Source organism: Juglans microcarpa x Juglans regia, chromosome 3D (assembly GCF_004785595.1).
Source record: "Juglans microcarpa x Juglans regia isolate MS1-56 chromosome 3D, Jm3101_v1.0, whole genome shotgun sequence".
Classification (NCBI taxonomy): Eukaryota; Viridiplantae; Streptophyta; class Magnoliopsida; order Fagales; family Juglandaceae; genus Juglans; species Juglans microcarpa x Juglans regia.
The window spans coordinates 31,829,701-31,843,131 of NC_054598.1; the positions used below are offsets into that span (position 1 = coordinate 31,829,701).

The window sequence follows — 13,431 nt, forward strand, 5'->3', positions numbered from 1 at the left end:
CTCGGGCTCGGGGTGTTACACGGATCGTTGAAAAATTAAGGATCAAATTTATATGATTGCAGGGCTCTGCCATCCTCAACCTCTCTCTATTGTTTCCTTGAATTCTTTCCCGTATACATCGTTGCCACACACGATTAGTCGAATACTGGACGCAACTGAGCATTATCTTATCGGTGAGGTCGACTATGGAGTCCTGGTTCATCATCATCTTCTCCCTCTGTATCGCAGCCCTCCTTAACCTTCTCGTCTTCAAGAAATCCTCTGGAAACAAGCAGCTTCCTCCCGGACCCCTCAACATCCCCATCATCGGCAACTTCTTTTTGCTTCGCAAGTCGTCCCAGCTCGAGCCCATACTCCGCAACCTGCACACCAGGTATGGCCCCATCGTTACTCTGCATATCGGCTCCCGTCCAGCTATCTTCGTCGCCAACCGCTCCATCGCCCACCAAGCCCTCGTCCAGAACGGCGCCGTCTTCGCTGATCGCCCCCCGCCCTCCCCACTGGCAAGATCATCTCCAGCAACCAGTGCAACATCAGCTCCTCCTTCTACGGACCAACGTGGCGACTTTTCCGCCGAAACCTCACCTCCGAGATTCTCCACCCTTCGCGTGTCAAGTCCTACTCTCGCGCGCGCAAGTGGGTATTGGACATCCTTCTTAACCGCCTTGAATCTCACTCCACGACCGAATCCAGCGTAGTTAACCCCGTCCGCCTGATTGACCACTTCCAATACGCTATGTTTTGCCTGCTGGTTCTGATGTGTTTCGGGGACAAGCTCCTCGAGACCCAGATCAAAGAAATCGAAGCCATCCAGCGTCGCCTGCTTTTGAACTTTGGTCGCTTTAACATGCTCAATTTCTGGCCGAGGCTTGGAAAGATACTATTCCGCAAGCGTTGGGAATTGTTGTTCAACCTTCGGAGAGACCAGAATGCTATACTAGGGCCTTTGATTAAAGCGAGGAAGAGAGTGAAGCAAGAAAGGCTAAGCAAGGCAAAAGAGGACGCCCACCTAGAAGATAATGGTGATGATGAGTTTGTGGTGTCGTACGTGGATACGTTGTTGGATTTGGAGTTGCCGGAGGGGAAGAGGAAGCTTAGTGTGGAGGAAATGGTCAGCTTGTGCTCGGAGTTTCTCAACGCGGGCACGGATACAACGTCCACGGCGTTACAGTGGATCATGGCAAATTTGGTGAAATACCCCCATGCCCAAGAGAAGCTTTGGGCAGAGATCAAAGGGGTCGTTGGAGGGCATGCAGAAAAGGAGGTGAAGGAAGAGGATTTGCACAAGATGCCGTATTTGAAGGCAGTAGTTTTGGAGGGCTTAAGGCGTCACCCACCAGCGCACTTCGTGTTGCCACATGCTGTGACGGAGGATTTCGTGTTGGAAGGCTACTCGGTGCCCAAGAATGCCACTTTGAATTTCATGGTGGCAGAGATGGGCTGGGACCCGAAGGTGTGGGAAGATCCCATGGCGTTCAGGCCAGAGAGATTCTTGAGAGGTAGTAATGGAGGAGGAGGGGAAGTGTTTGATATAACGGGAAGCAGGGAGATTAAGATGATGCCGTTTGGGGCTGGGAGGAGGATCTGTCCTGGCTCTGGTTTGGCAATTCTTCATTTGGAGTACTTTGTTGCCAATTTAGTATGGAATTTTGAGTGGAAGGCTGTGGATGGTGATGATGTTGATTTGTCAGAGAAGCAGGAGTTCACTATAGTGATGAAGGATCCATTGAAGGCCAATCTATCTCCCAGATTGTGAATGGATAGCTTTGCTTTTCTTTTCTTTTTTTGGTAAGTAATAGCTTCACTTATCTTATATTATAAACGTGAACACTTGATGAATCTGTAGTTAAGATATCAATGTAGGCTCTTGCTCTGCTTTTTACTAGATGGATGCCCCTGTAGCTGTGTGGTCCACTGTTTCACTGTTTGTATGTAAACGCAACAATTTGTTGGGTTATTTCTCCATTAACATTGCTACTTCAGAGTTTGATAGAAAATTTAATGAACTGTCGGAGCATGCTAATCTTCATCTTAAATTTTGTCTTTTTCAATTTCATTGGTTGATGTGTCAACTTTGATCGAAAATGACAAATCTATGACGAAGAATATCAATTTGTGATGCTAACAGCTCGACTCCTTCACTCGTCCAAAAAGATATGTGATTAGGATGTAAGATGAAACTGGTGTATTCATTCATATTCCCTTCGGGCAGTAATCTGCATGTCGAAGTTTCTAGCGTATTCATTCATTCACCCAATGCAATGGGTGAGTTCAAATTGCTAGAATCATAGGACATCTTTCCCCATTTGTTTATTTATTAATTTAATTATGCTTCTCATGCATAATAAAGATGAGAAAAGCTACGGATCAGCCACTGTTCACGGCTGATCCGGAGCACACCTTATGTGTCACTTTTTTTTTTTTAATCAAAACGTGCATTTCATGGGTTTGAATGCCGCCCTCTCCATTCCACACCACTCCCTCCATTCCACACCACTCCAAAATTCAAAACTAGCACTCCGAAAGTTTCACTCTCCAAGGTTGAAAGAACATTTCGATTCCCTTTCCGATGGAGGCTGCGAAGACGACGAGGGGAGAGGGAGGTAGAAGAGGTGGAGACAAGAAGAAGTCGGTCTCGAAGTCTATCAAGGCTGGGCTTCAATTCCTCGTGGGTTGGATTGCTCGGTATTTGAAGAAGGGTCGCTACACTTAGTGGACAGGCTCTGGTGCTCCGATCTACCTCGCCGCGGTTCTTGAATATCTCGCTGCTGAGGTACTTTTAGATCTTGGATACACCTTTTGATCTTTTTGCCATTGGTATCTTACATTTTGAGTGGTAGTTTGCTCCTGTGTTTGTTGCTCAGACACTGAGGAATAGAAAAGTGAGAACTGGAGTATTCGCTTCTTCTTCCCAGATTATATAGACACTGAGAGAAAGGAAATGTAGATGAGCATCCCTGGTGTTTAGCAATTTATTTTCTTTGCATCAGATAGGACTTCAGTTTCTTTTTAATTCTCGATGGTGTTGGTAAATCCTTGGCTCTTAAGTTTATCTTGATGAACTCTTTCTGTGTGTTGCTAAATGTAGAAAAAATGAGAGGAAGCCAGATGCTAGGATATGAAATACAGATTCTCAAAATCATTGTGTCATTTGTGATGCATTATTTTTGAGTCCTAATCGTTTTGTCCTCCGGTTTCAAGCGCTAATTTTTTGTGTGAACCTTCATGTAGGTGTTGTCCTCTCTCTTTGAGAAAAATGTTGTTTTTTTTTTTTTTTTTGCTACTCATAAAAAAAATAGATGAAATGGAAAGCAAAGATCTTTATTCCTTATTTTTAATTTTGGTCTGTATGTCGGTTTCTTATTAAGAAATCACAGAACTTTGTAGCTACAGTTCTGTTCACAAAGGTTTTCCGGGAAAAAAAAAAAAAATTATTCTTACTTATCAAAAAAATGAAGGTCTTTTGGAAAAATGAAAAGACAATGACATGCTGTAGTGCTTATTCAATTATATCATGGAATCTAAATCACCAAAAACAGAGTGGGATTAACCTAGTGAATAAGCTGATCATTTACCTGGAAGCTCTTGCTTCATTGGTATCTAGACTCTGCTATGACAACCTCAAGGGTGATGATCCTGGAGTTTTAGGGTAGCACTTTTGGGTGAAGTGGGATTAAATTTTTTTCCTGATGTTCTTAATTGATAGGCAAATGCTGATTAGTTTTTCATTTAGTTCTTTCTTTCATCTTTTTTGCTGAGGTTATATCTGAATTGGTTACTGAAATAAGTGCTAACATGCAGATCATGCAAGCCTTCCATCATTTCATACATGTGTTGGCGCTAATGAGGAAAGGCTAACCCCAAAGTGGTATAAGGAACATGGTAGTCACATTCTCTCACTATTATATTTTTAATTAAATAGGCTAATAAGAAATTTACTCAGCAGAATACCTTTCTGTTGATATATGTTCTTTATATGTGTTGTGTGTTGATTGGAGCCATGTAAATATTGGTGCATGTTTCTCTCAATGTGGGTATTTATTTTGGGATCTCGGTCTCTGTAGGGATTGAATTGGTTCTTGGAACTCGAGTCAAGTCAGCTGATGTAAGGCGTAAGACATTATTGACAGCAGCTGGGGAGACTGTTAGTTACAAGATGTCATTTGAAGTTCTTTGTTTTCAAGTCAAGTCAGTTGTCATTTGAAGTTCTCTGTTTTCATCCTTTACTAGTGAGTTCCTCTTTTTTTACCAAGTATGTAGAGTTCAGACTTAGCCCTTTTGAGCTTGAGGTTTAGAATTTTTTGATTTCATAACAAGCATGTAATTCTTTCACTACTTTGTAGATCAGAATATTTTGAACTCTGGTGCTATTTGAGACTCTCTTTTTTTGCCTGTTTCAAGTGCTAACTCCCAAATACTTGCTATTTTTGTTTTATTTTTGATTTTTTTGTTGGGATGGACAGTCGCTTTTATATGCTTATCCGCCGTTAATTTCTTGTGTTGATTCCCTTCTAAAGCTGCTCTCAATAGCTTTGCCAGTTAATGATGAGAAGTCATATTTTCTCTATAAGTTTGTAACAATCTTTGCACTAACTGCTCAATAAATTTATCTGATTAATGACCGATTAAGGTTCGACTTCGTGTAACTTTGATTAACGACCATTGAGTTTCGAATTTGCATCTATCTACTGCCTCTCTCAGGTTTTATCCCTACCACTATGCTCCTTTGCTTCTGATCTCAAAGATCTTATTGATTTAGAAATTACTCTTTTCTTGGGGAAGCCTTTTAAACCCTTTGATCAGCTCATGGGAACACTTCCAGAAGCAAGGTTTTTTTTTTTTTTTTTTTTTTTCCTTCTTTTTATGGGGATTAATTTATTGAGTTATTTTTTTTTCTGCTGCCTGTGGTGGTGGGTAAGCCTGTTACTTTCATGTTACAGTTCAAGTGCTTTGCCAGAAAAATACAGAAAATTAATGACCAGAAAAACAGGGTGTTGTCAAGTTGTTGTTCATTGATGAGAAGTTGCTTGCTGCAACAAAGAAGCTTGAAGGAACTTTAGCGGTCTGCAATAGGGGTTTATCTGTATTTGGTTCTAAAATATATTATTTTTTATGTCTTGTTTCATGGTAAACTAGTTTATTGACTCTTGTCAATGAGCATCTTGACTATTGAGTGTAGTTATAATATTTACTTAGGCGATAGAAGTTAAAAGGGCAGTTTTTTAATGAAGAAGCTTAAAAATGTTGAAAACACTGACCAAAAAAAGTAGAAAATCCACCATCTGACACAAGCTCTCTCTGTCTCTGTGGATCATTACTTTGTGATGGCTTGCTCTTTCAAATGTACATTCTAAGGAAAAATGCACTTTCCACCCTTTAACTAACAGAATTTTTGCACTATGATAGTTGTAACGTGGAAAGTGTATCTCTTTGGTTTAGTTTTGAGTTGACATGCATATATGTTTATGATGCCACTTACTAGCCCAAAGAATGGTTTCGTATTTGCTTTACTTACTCGAGTTAGCCAACATTTATCTATTGGTGTAATGATGGAGTATTTTGACTATTAAAGTTTCATCATTACTCATTTTTGTGTTCCTTTTCTGGTTTATCATTGGACAAATTTTCCCCACTATGGCTTTCAATATCTGATCCTTCTGTTTCTGCCATTTTTCAGATCTGATCTTGAACTTTGGTAAACATTCCACCCAGTATTTTGAATGGCTTTGTGGTGCAAACTTCGGATGACTAAAATGAACAAGATTGGAAGCGAGGACGATGTTGAATTAATGGATCTGGTCTTTTGTTTGTTACTGGCCAAACCAAATGAATTAATGGAATTTTTTTGCTATTTTTGTTGTTTGGATTTTAATGAAATGAGGTGCTGCTTGGACAGTACATCATATTCTTATCATTATATGCAGCTTCTTTGTGTCCAGTTGTGGAGATGTTCTTGGTGTTACTTATGTAGATTGTGGACTCGGAATTATGTGTGCAAACACTTGTTGTGTTTTGGAGATGCTGTAGTGTAGTTTGAATGAGGTTCTAATTATATGCAATGGAATGAGGTTTTGTGGCCTTTATTTATATGCAATGAAATGAGGTTCTGAATCTTCTGGTTAATGGATTTGAAGTCTTGATTTTTTTTCACTTCAAAAAAATAGTACCCCTTTTACATATCAGATTATCCTTTTACATATCATGATTTACACTTCTTGAAAATATTACACTTGAAGAAAATGGAAACACTTCCACTTTCACAAAAATGCTACACTTGAAGAAAATTCTTTGGCAGTGTAAGAGAATGGTTTTTTGAGTATGGACCTCTGATCTAGCCAATGCAGAGGTCAGCTAATTCAATTCAAAAATATGTTAAAAACTAGATCGAACCAGGCTCATTACACTCTTACTTGAAACAATGGAACCTGACCAAAATATTTGAAAAAATGTCTTAAAAGAAACTGATGCTTTTGGGTACCGAGTCTATGAGTCATTCTTGGACTCGAGACGGATTGGAGCCTAGTTCTTAGTCCACTCCCACATTATCGAAGTTGATGATAGAATTTATTGCTGGAGTTTAACTTATTACGGAAAAGCCAAAATTAGGGATGTAAAAATTAAAAAGAAAATCGGAAAACCGACTTAGACCGGCCCAAACCAGTGGAATTGGTCCGAGACCCGTTCCTTTAGTTTCAAAACCGGCCGGTATCGATCCGGTTCCGGTTCTATGCTTTTTAGGACCAGACCAGAGTATAAAATCGAAACCTGATCGGTTCACTATATTATATATTTTAAATAATTTATTTTAATATTATATATAATATTATTATATTATATATAATTTTTATATCCAATATATATAATAATATAAATTATAATTATATATAAGATAATGTTATTATAATTTATAACATAAAATTTTAAACTTAAACATGAAAATTTATTTGATCATATGGTTTAAACATAAAATATATATATTAATAACATTTTATGGCCTGATAAATTCTCAACATATTCATTTTGATAAATAAATAATACATTGGTAATACTAATATACATTAGTATATTAATTACATTTCACTTTAATTAATCAGTATACTAATATATTAATTACATTTTATGCCCTAATAATAATATTATTAAAACCAAAAAATCGGACTGAACCGAACCGAACCGAAACCGGTAAAACCGGAGGTATAGGTTTAGAGGGTAACTGGTACATAATCGATTTTTGAAAATATAAAACCGGTACATACAAATTTGCTCCTAAATTTTATCTAAAACCAGACCGGACCGGTTATTCCCCTAGCCAAAATCGTCTATTAAACCAAAAATAAAAAATCTATTCCATCAATGAGATGCTTTAGTTGTGAATTAAGGTACTCATAAAAATAAGCTTTTAAATAGATGGATACGGATTCTTCAGATTTTGAAATTATTTTTAATATAAAATAAATTTAATAGATCACATAAAATCGTATTAATTTGTGAATTTTATTTTTATGAATATAACAATTCTTAAAAAAATAAAAAAAATAAAAAAGTTATAAAGAGTAAAAAATGGAGACAGCGCCAAACATTGCAAATTCCAATAGGGCCAATTTAATAACATCTAAAACCATTTACTTGTAGCCCACATGTAAAAACAAATAGAGTAAAAAATTTGTGAAGAACGGATGCATGAAATGGTATTTCGGATTTATCACAAAAGGCCATGTCATTAAAATTGCTTGAAATCTGAGATAGGTGAGGCTTGAAATCTGAAAATATTTATAAATTTTTATAAAAATTTACATAAAATAAAAAAATCTCATTACATCACATCATTACAATTTCTATAAACTTTTATTTAAAATAAAATAAATAATTTAATTTTTTTAAATTTTAAAATAATAATAATATTTTAATAATATTTTATTTAATTTTTAATTTTCATTTCAACTTATCTCGCTTCAAACAAACTAACTTAACTTAAAGAATAATACCTATCTATATTTCAAAATTATCTAATAATTATTGCAACGTACTAGGATCCAATAGGTGTTGGTGTCGTGTGCGATTCTTAGAGACAGATACGCAAGTGAGAATTTTTATTTTTTCGGTTTATTAAAACTTGACGTGTCAACTTCTTTGTGATAGGTTCTTAAACCAAACCTTTAAAGCAAGATTAGTAAGTAATTAACCAAAAAGTCAAGCATGGAGATGTCAATTGAAAAAAAAAAAAAAGAAAAATAAAGAACTATTCTATTTGTTTTGTGTCCTCAGTCTGTAAGATTGCATTTGGCAATGAGATATTTTTAAGTATTTTATGAATAATAGTAAAAAAATAATAATAAAATATTAAATAATAATAAATAATAAATAATAAATAATAATAAAATAATAAATAATAGTGGGATATTTTTAATATCCAAATTAGGCCTAAGCCAATACAACTGTACCTCCCTGCTAATAGTCCGCCACCCGAGTTGAACAAAAAAATTTTAGGAGTGTTTCATCATTCTATCTATTTGATTCTATGGGTTAAGTTATACATATATTTATGCACAATTACATAGAAAAAAAAATAGTTAATTTTACTTTGTCCTTAAAATTAAGCTAGATTTAAATTTCAAATTTTATAATTTTCAACATAGTAATAATTGACATTTAGAGAAGTGGGTTTTTTAATTACAGTTAGCATTTTCCTTTTAATGCTTATAATTTAAAATGTGTTGTGAAACTAAAGAGAGAAATAGCAAAGATTGAAATATTGCAAAGAGAAGTAAGTAGATTTTTAGATGTTGAAGTGAGTTGAATTGAGTTAAGATGATAAAATATTGTTTAAATATTATTTTTTAATATTATTATTATTTTGAAATTTGAAAAAGTTGAATTGTTTATTATATTTTGTATTGAAATTTGAAAAAGTTGTAATGATGAATTGAAATGAATTGAAATAGATTGATGATCCAAACGAAGCTCAATATCATTCTTTTCAAATTTTCTTGTATATTACATATGATACTTATGCAATAATCATCGTGCAGGGCTCAAATTAGTAGTCTAAAAGTTAGCTCAAGAAAAATTCGAAAGTCAAGCTAAAGGATAAGGCTAAAAAGAGATAAGGAAAAACACTTAAACTCCTAAAAGGAGAGAGACTAAGTGCATGTTTAGAATTGGTGTGAGAAATATAACTTATAACTTTAAGACTTATAATTTGTAACTTAAGCAATAAGTTTTACTATTAAAAAAGTATTTACTGTTTGGAAACTATATGTTTAAAGTACTTCCAAACATGTTACGTTTATTTAGAAACAAATTAAAAAAATATTTTTTGATGTAGAAATTACGACTATTTGAATTTTTAAAGATTATGACCATATCCTTGAAAGTTTAAAAGTTATAATTATTTGAAAATTATATAGATATTTTCGACCAATAACGATATTTTTAAAATTCAAATTACATTCTGCATTTTCTGGAAAAACAAGTTTGAAGAAAAACATCAAAATAATGATTTTCCTCAAACGTATTTTTTAACCTATTTGAAATTAAAAATGTTTTAATATGTAACACTCAAATAACCTAATTTTTTTCATTAAAGAACTTTTAGGACAATTTAAGCACTTTTTAATATTCATACTGCCCCCCAAACAGGCCCCAAGACTCTTAAAAGGAAAGAGACTTAGACTTTTAAAAAGAAAAGGCTTCGCAAGCCAAGTTAGACTCAATCACTCAAAAGAAATAGACCTCTATATAAGGCAGAGACTCTCCACAGAAACTCCCTATGCCCAAACTCACCACAACTTCTCTACACTTAGACTAAATTCATCTATTGTATTGTAAGATATGTGAGGCCATGAGAGATTATAAAATCACCTATCATAGTAGATTTTGCCCCCAAAGAACTTGTGGGCATAGACATTATGCCGAACCACATAAATTCTTGTGTCTCTCATTATCTATTTTAATTTCTTATTTATTATTTATTTCATAGATAAACGCAAAGAACACTCGAATTATTATCATGAGCCGGGGATGATGCTTTCTCCTCCCTTTCAGTCTGTTGTGCAAATTTACGCATTAACAGTTGATGCTATAAGTGGGATCGATTTTTTATACTTTAAATCGGAAATGGGAGTAGGATGATTCTCCGCATAAGAGATTATCTTCAAAGAAGCAGATAACTTTCCTCTCAACTTTTCACTTTTCATTTTTATTTCTTTAATAACATTGTTGCTAAAAAAAAAAAGACTGGGCAGCATGGCATGCATTGTGCACGTGTGCACCCTGCATGCACGAGGTGCACCCAGGCGCTTAACGTGGTGGGCTTGCTGCTCACCACCACTACCTGCAGCAACACCCCTCCATCGCTGCACGTTCTCTCTAGTTTTAAAGCTCGCCCAGCCACTTAACCAAAAACAAAGACTGCAGTTTGTAGTTCTTGCCGTCAATGGGCTTCCACAAAGACAACAAACAATGTGCAAGTTCTGATGGACACCAAGGTGGCTTTCTTGAGTGAGTTTTCAAATTAATTATGGGTTCAAGAGATTACATTCCTGCGAGTTCATATCAAGTTCACTGCCCACGCCCATTGCTCCTCGCCACCTTTCTATCCGACCTCCCTCGTGACAACCCAACGGGCGGGAAAGGTTAAAGATCACCCGACCTCCCAGGCGCCTAATAGACGCACAACTCTCTAGACTACCCGACCTTTCTCACTATGAAAAGCAATACAAGCACAACATTTTATCCAACAAACGTCAAATGTTTACACTCACGCCACAACTGCTGCCAGCGAGTTACCTTAGGGAACAAGTCACCGAGCTCCACAACCACCTCGCAGGGGTTTCTTTCAAGAATGAGTCGTCGGGCTCGAAAACCGCCTAATGTGGATTGAGGGACTCAACGGGCTTCATGATCACTTAAGCGCGGGTTACTACAAACAAATTCTAACATCAACTCCAAAATGGGAACATCAAACGACGATTGACACCAAGAGACAGAAAATCGACTACTACTAGGGGTGAAAATCGACCCATTCGGCGCGGTTTTTGGCCAAACCGACGCCGACCGATGCTTCATTTTTTGGGGAGAAAACTGACCAAAATTAGTCGATGGGGAGGAGAAACACCGGCCATCTCGACACTGGCGATTCATGGTCAGTTCATCAGCGAGCTTCGTCTGAGAGAGTAGAGAGAGAATGTTGTAGAGAGAGAGAGAGAGAGAGAGAGAGAGAGAGGATGAGAACTGAGATAGGGGAAGAAGAAGTGAGGAAGAAGACGACCTAATTTCAAAAAGACGTCGTTTGGTTGTCGTTCTACTTAATTTTTTTTTTAATACGTTATGAACCAAACAGCGTCATTTCAGTTGTATTTAAAACACAACTACAAGCTTAAAACGACGTCGTTCCACTTAAACTTAAGTATAATAACATCGTTTTGAGTACAAAATATATATAAAAAATATATAATTTTTTTAATTGACCAATTTAGCGATTTGAACCAACACCAAACCGGCCGATATTGATTTTCTCTATTTTCTGCCGCACATCGACCAGTTCTCCACCGGTTTCGACCGGTTCTGAGCTTTGACGGCTAGTCTGAGTTGGTCTAGGTCAGTTTCTTATACAACCCAACTACTACCAACAATAGCAAAAAACAATCACGAAAATACACACAAAAACCAAAATGGAAATATGCTCAATAAACAATCTCTCAGGCAAACATCCGCACAAATAAACAAACTCACACTTAATGCGATCGAGTACATCTCCCGCTAAAGCAGAGCTTCGCGCTCACTCCTAATTCGGTTGAGTACATCTTCCATCTATCTCTCCAAGCTGAGCTCTTCACCACTTAGCACAAAACAAACAGAAAACCCGGGACCAAAAAGAAAAGTAGGGACCAATTTTTAAAATTTATTCTGCAAATTATAGACTTGAAGATTCTCAAAGTTTTCTTGTCGAGCAAATAGACCTTAAGAATCATGGGCATGTGTAGGGGTCAAATCAGCAGCCTATAATTTAGCCTCTAGATAATGCTGATAATCAAGTTAAGAGATAAGACTAATAAGAGATAAGGAAAGACACTCAAACTTTGAAAGAGAGAGACTAAGACTCCTAAAGGGAAAGAGACTTGAACTTCCAAAAGGAAAAAGGTTCGTAAAGCAAGTTGGACTCAATCACACAAAAGAAATAGACTTCTATATAAGGCGGAGACTCTCCACAAACTCTACACACAAGCACCTTCCACAAGATCTCTCCAAAACTCCCTACACCCAGACTCACCTTAACTTCTCAACACTCAGACTAAATTCATCCATTGTATTGTAAGATATGTGAAACCTTGATAGATTGTAAAATCACCTATCATATAGAATTTTGCCCCCACACAACCTGTGTTTGTAAGGATTATGCTAAACCACATAAGTCCCAAGACTCGCTGTGACCAAATGGGCGCGAAGGTCAAACGACCATGCGACCCCCCAAACACCAAACTCAAGTCCTAAGACTCACAGTGATCAAATGGGCGCGTAGGTCAAAAGACTCCATGACTCCTCAAACACCATAGTTGAGTCCCAAGACTCACAGTGATCAAATGGGCGCTTAGGTTAAAAGACTCCAAGACTCCTCAAACACCATAGTCAAGTCCCAAGACTCGCAGTGACTAAATGGATGCAAGTCAAAAGACACCATGACCCCCCAAACACCAAAGTCAAGTCCTAAGACTCGCGGTGACCAAATGGGTGCGCAGGTCAGAAGATCCCACAACCCCCCAAACAGCAAAGACAAGTCCAAATACTCATGGTGAAAAGGATGAACAAGTCACAAGACTCGACGACCCTCACCATCAAAACAGGTAGGAAAGGTCAAGCATTGTTCGACCCCACTCACACCTCGTCGAGAGTCAATAGGCAGGACAAGTCATCAGATCGCCCGACCTCCCAGGTGCCCAACAGGCAGACAACTCCCTGGACTGCCTGACCTCTTTCTCTTGGGCTGCAATACAAGCACAACATCTTCTCTAGCAAACACTGAGTGTTTACACTCATGTCACAACTTACGCTAGTGGGTTACTTTCAAGAACTAGTCACCAAGCTCAAGAATTGCCTAGTGCGGGTTTCCTAATAAAGACCCAGGGAGTCAACAGGCTTCATGACCACTTAAGCGAGGGTCATTGCAAATAAGCTCTAACATGATCCCCGAAATAGGAACATCAAACGAAGATTTACACCAAGGGGTATAAATCCACTACTACCAACAATAGCAAAAATAATTACAAAAATACACACAAAAAATCAGTTGCTCTTCCAGTTTGTGCCCAAATGCACGGTTTACGCCTTGCATTCTACCATCCCATTCGTGATGTCCTCGATTTCTTGGGATTAGCTCCTGCTTAACTTCATTCACATGCATGGCGCGTGCTTTTATGCTGGTGTGTGGCATTT

General features: G+C 37.1%; 1 pseudogene; it reads left to right on the plus strand.

Moving 5' to 3' along the window:
- LOC121256746 lies at window positions 1-6,081 on the plus strand (annotated as a pseudogene).
- The last annotated feature ends 7,350 nt before the right edge of the window (window positions 6,082-13,431 follow it).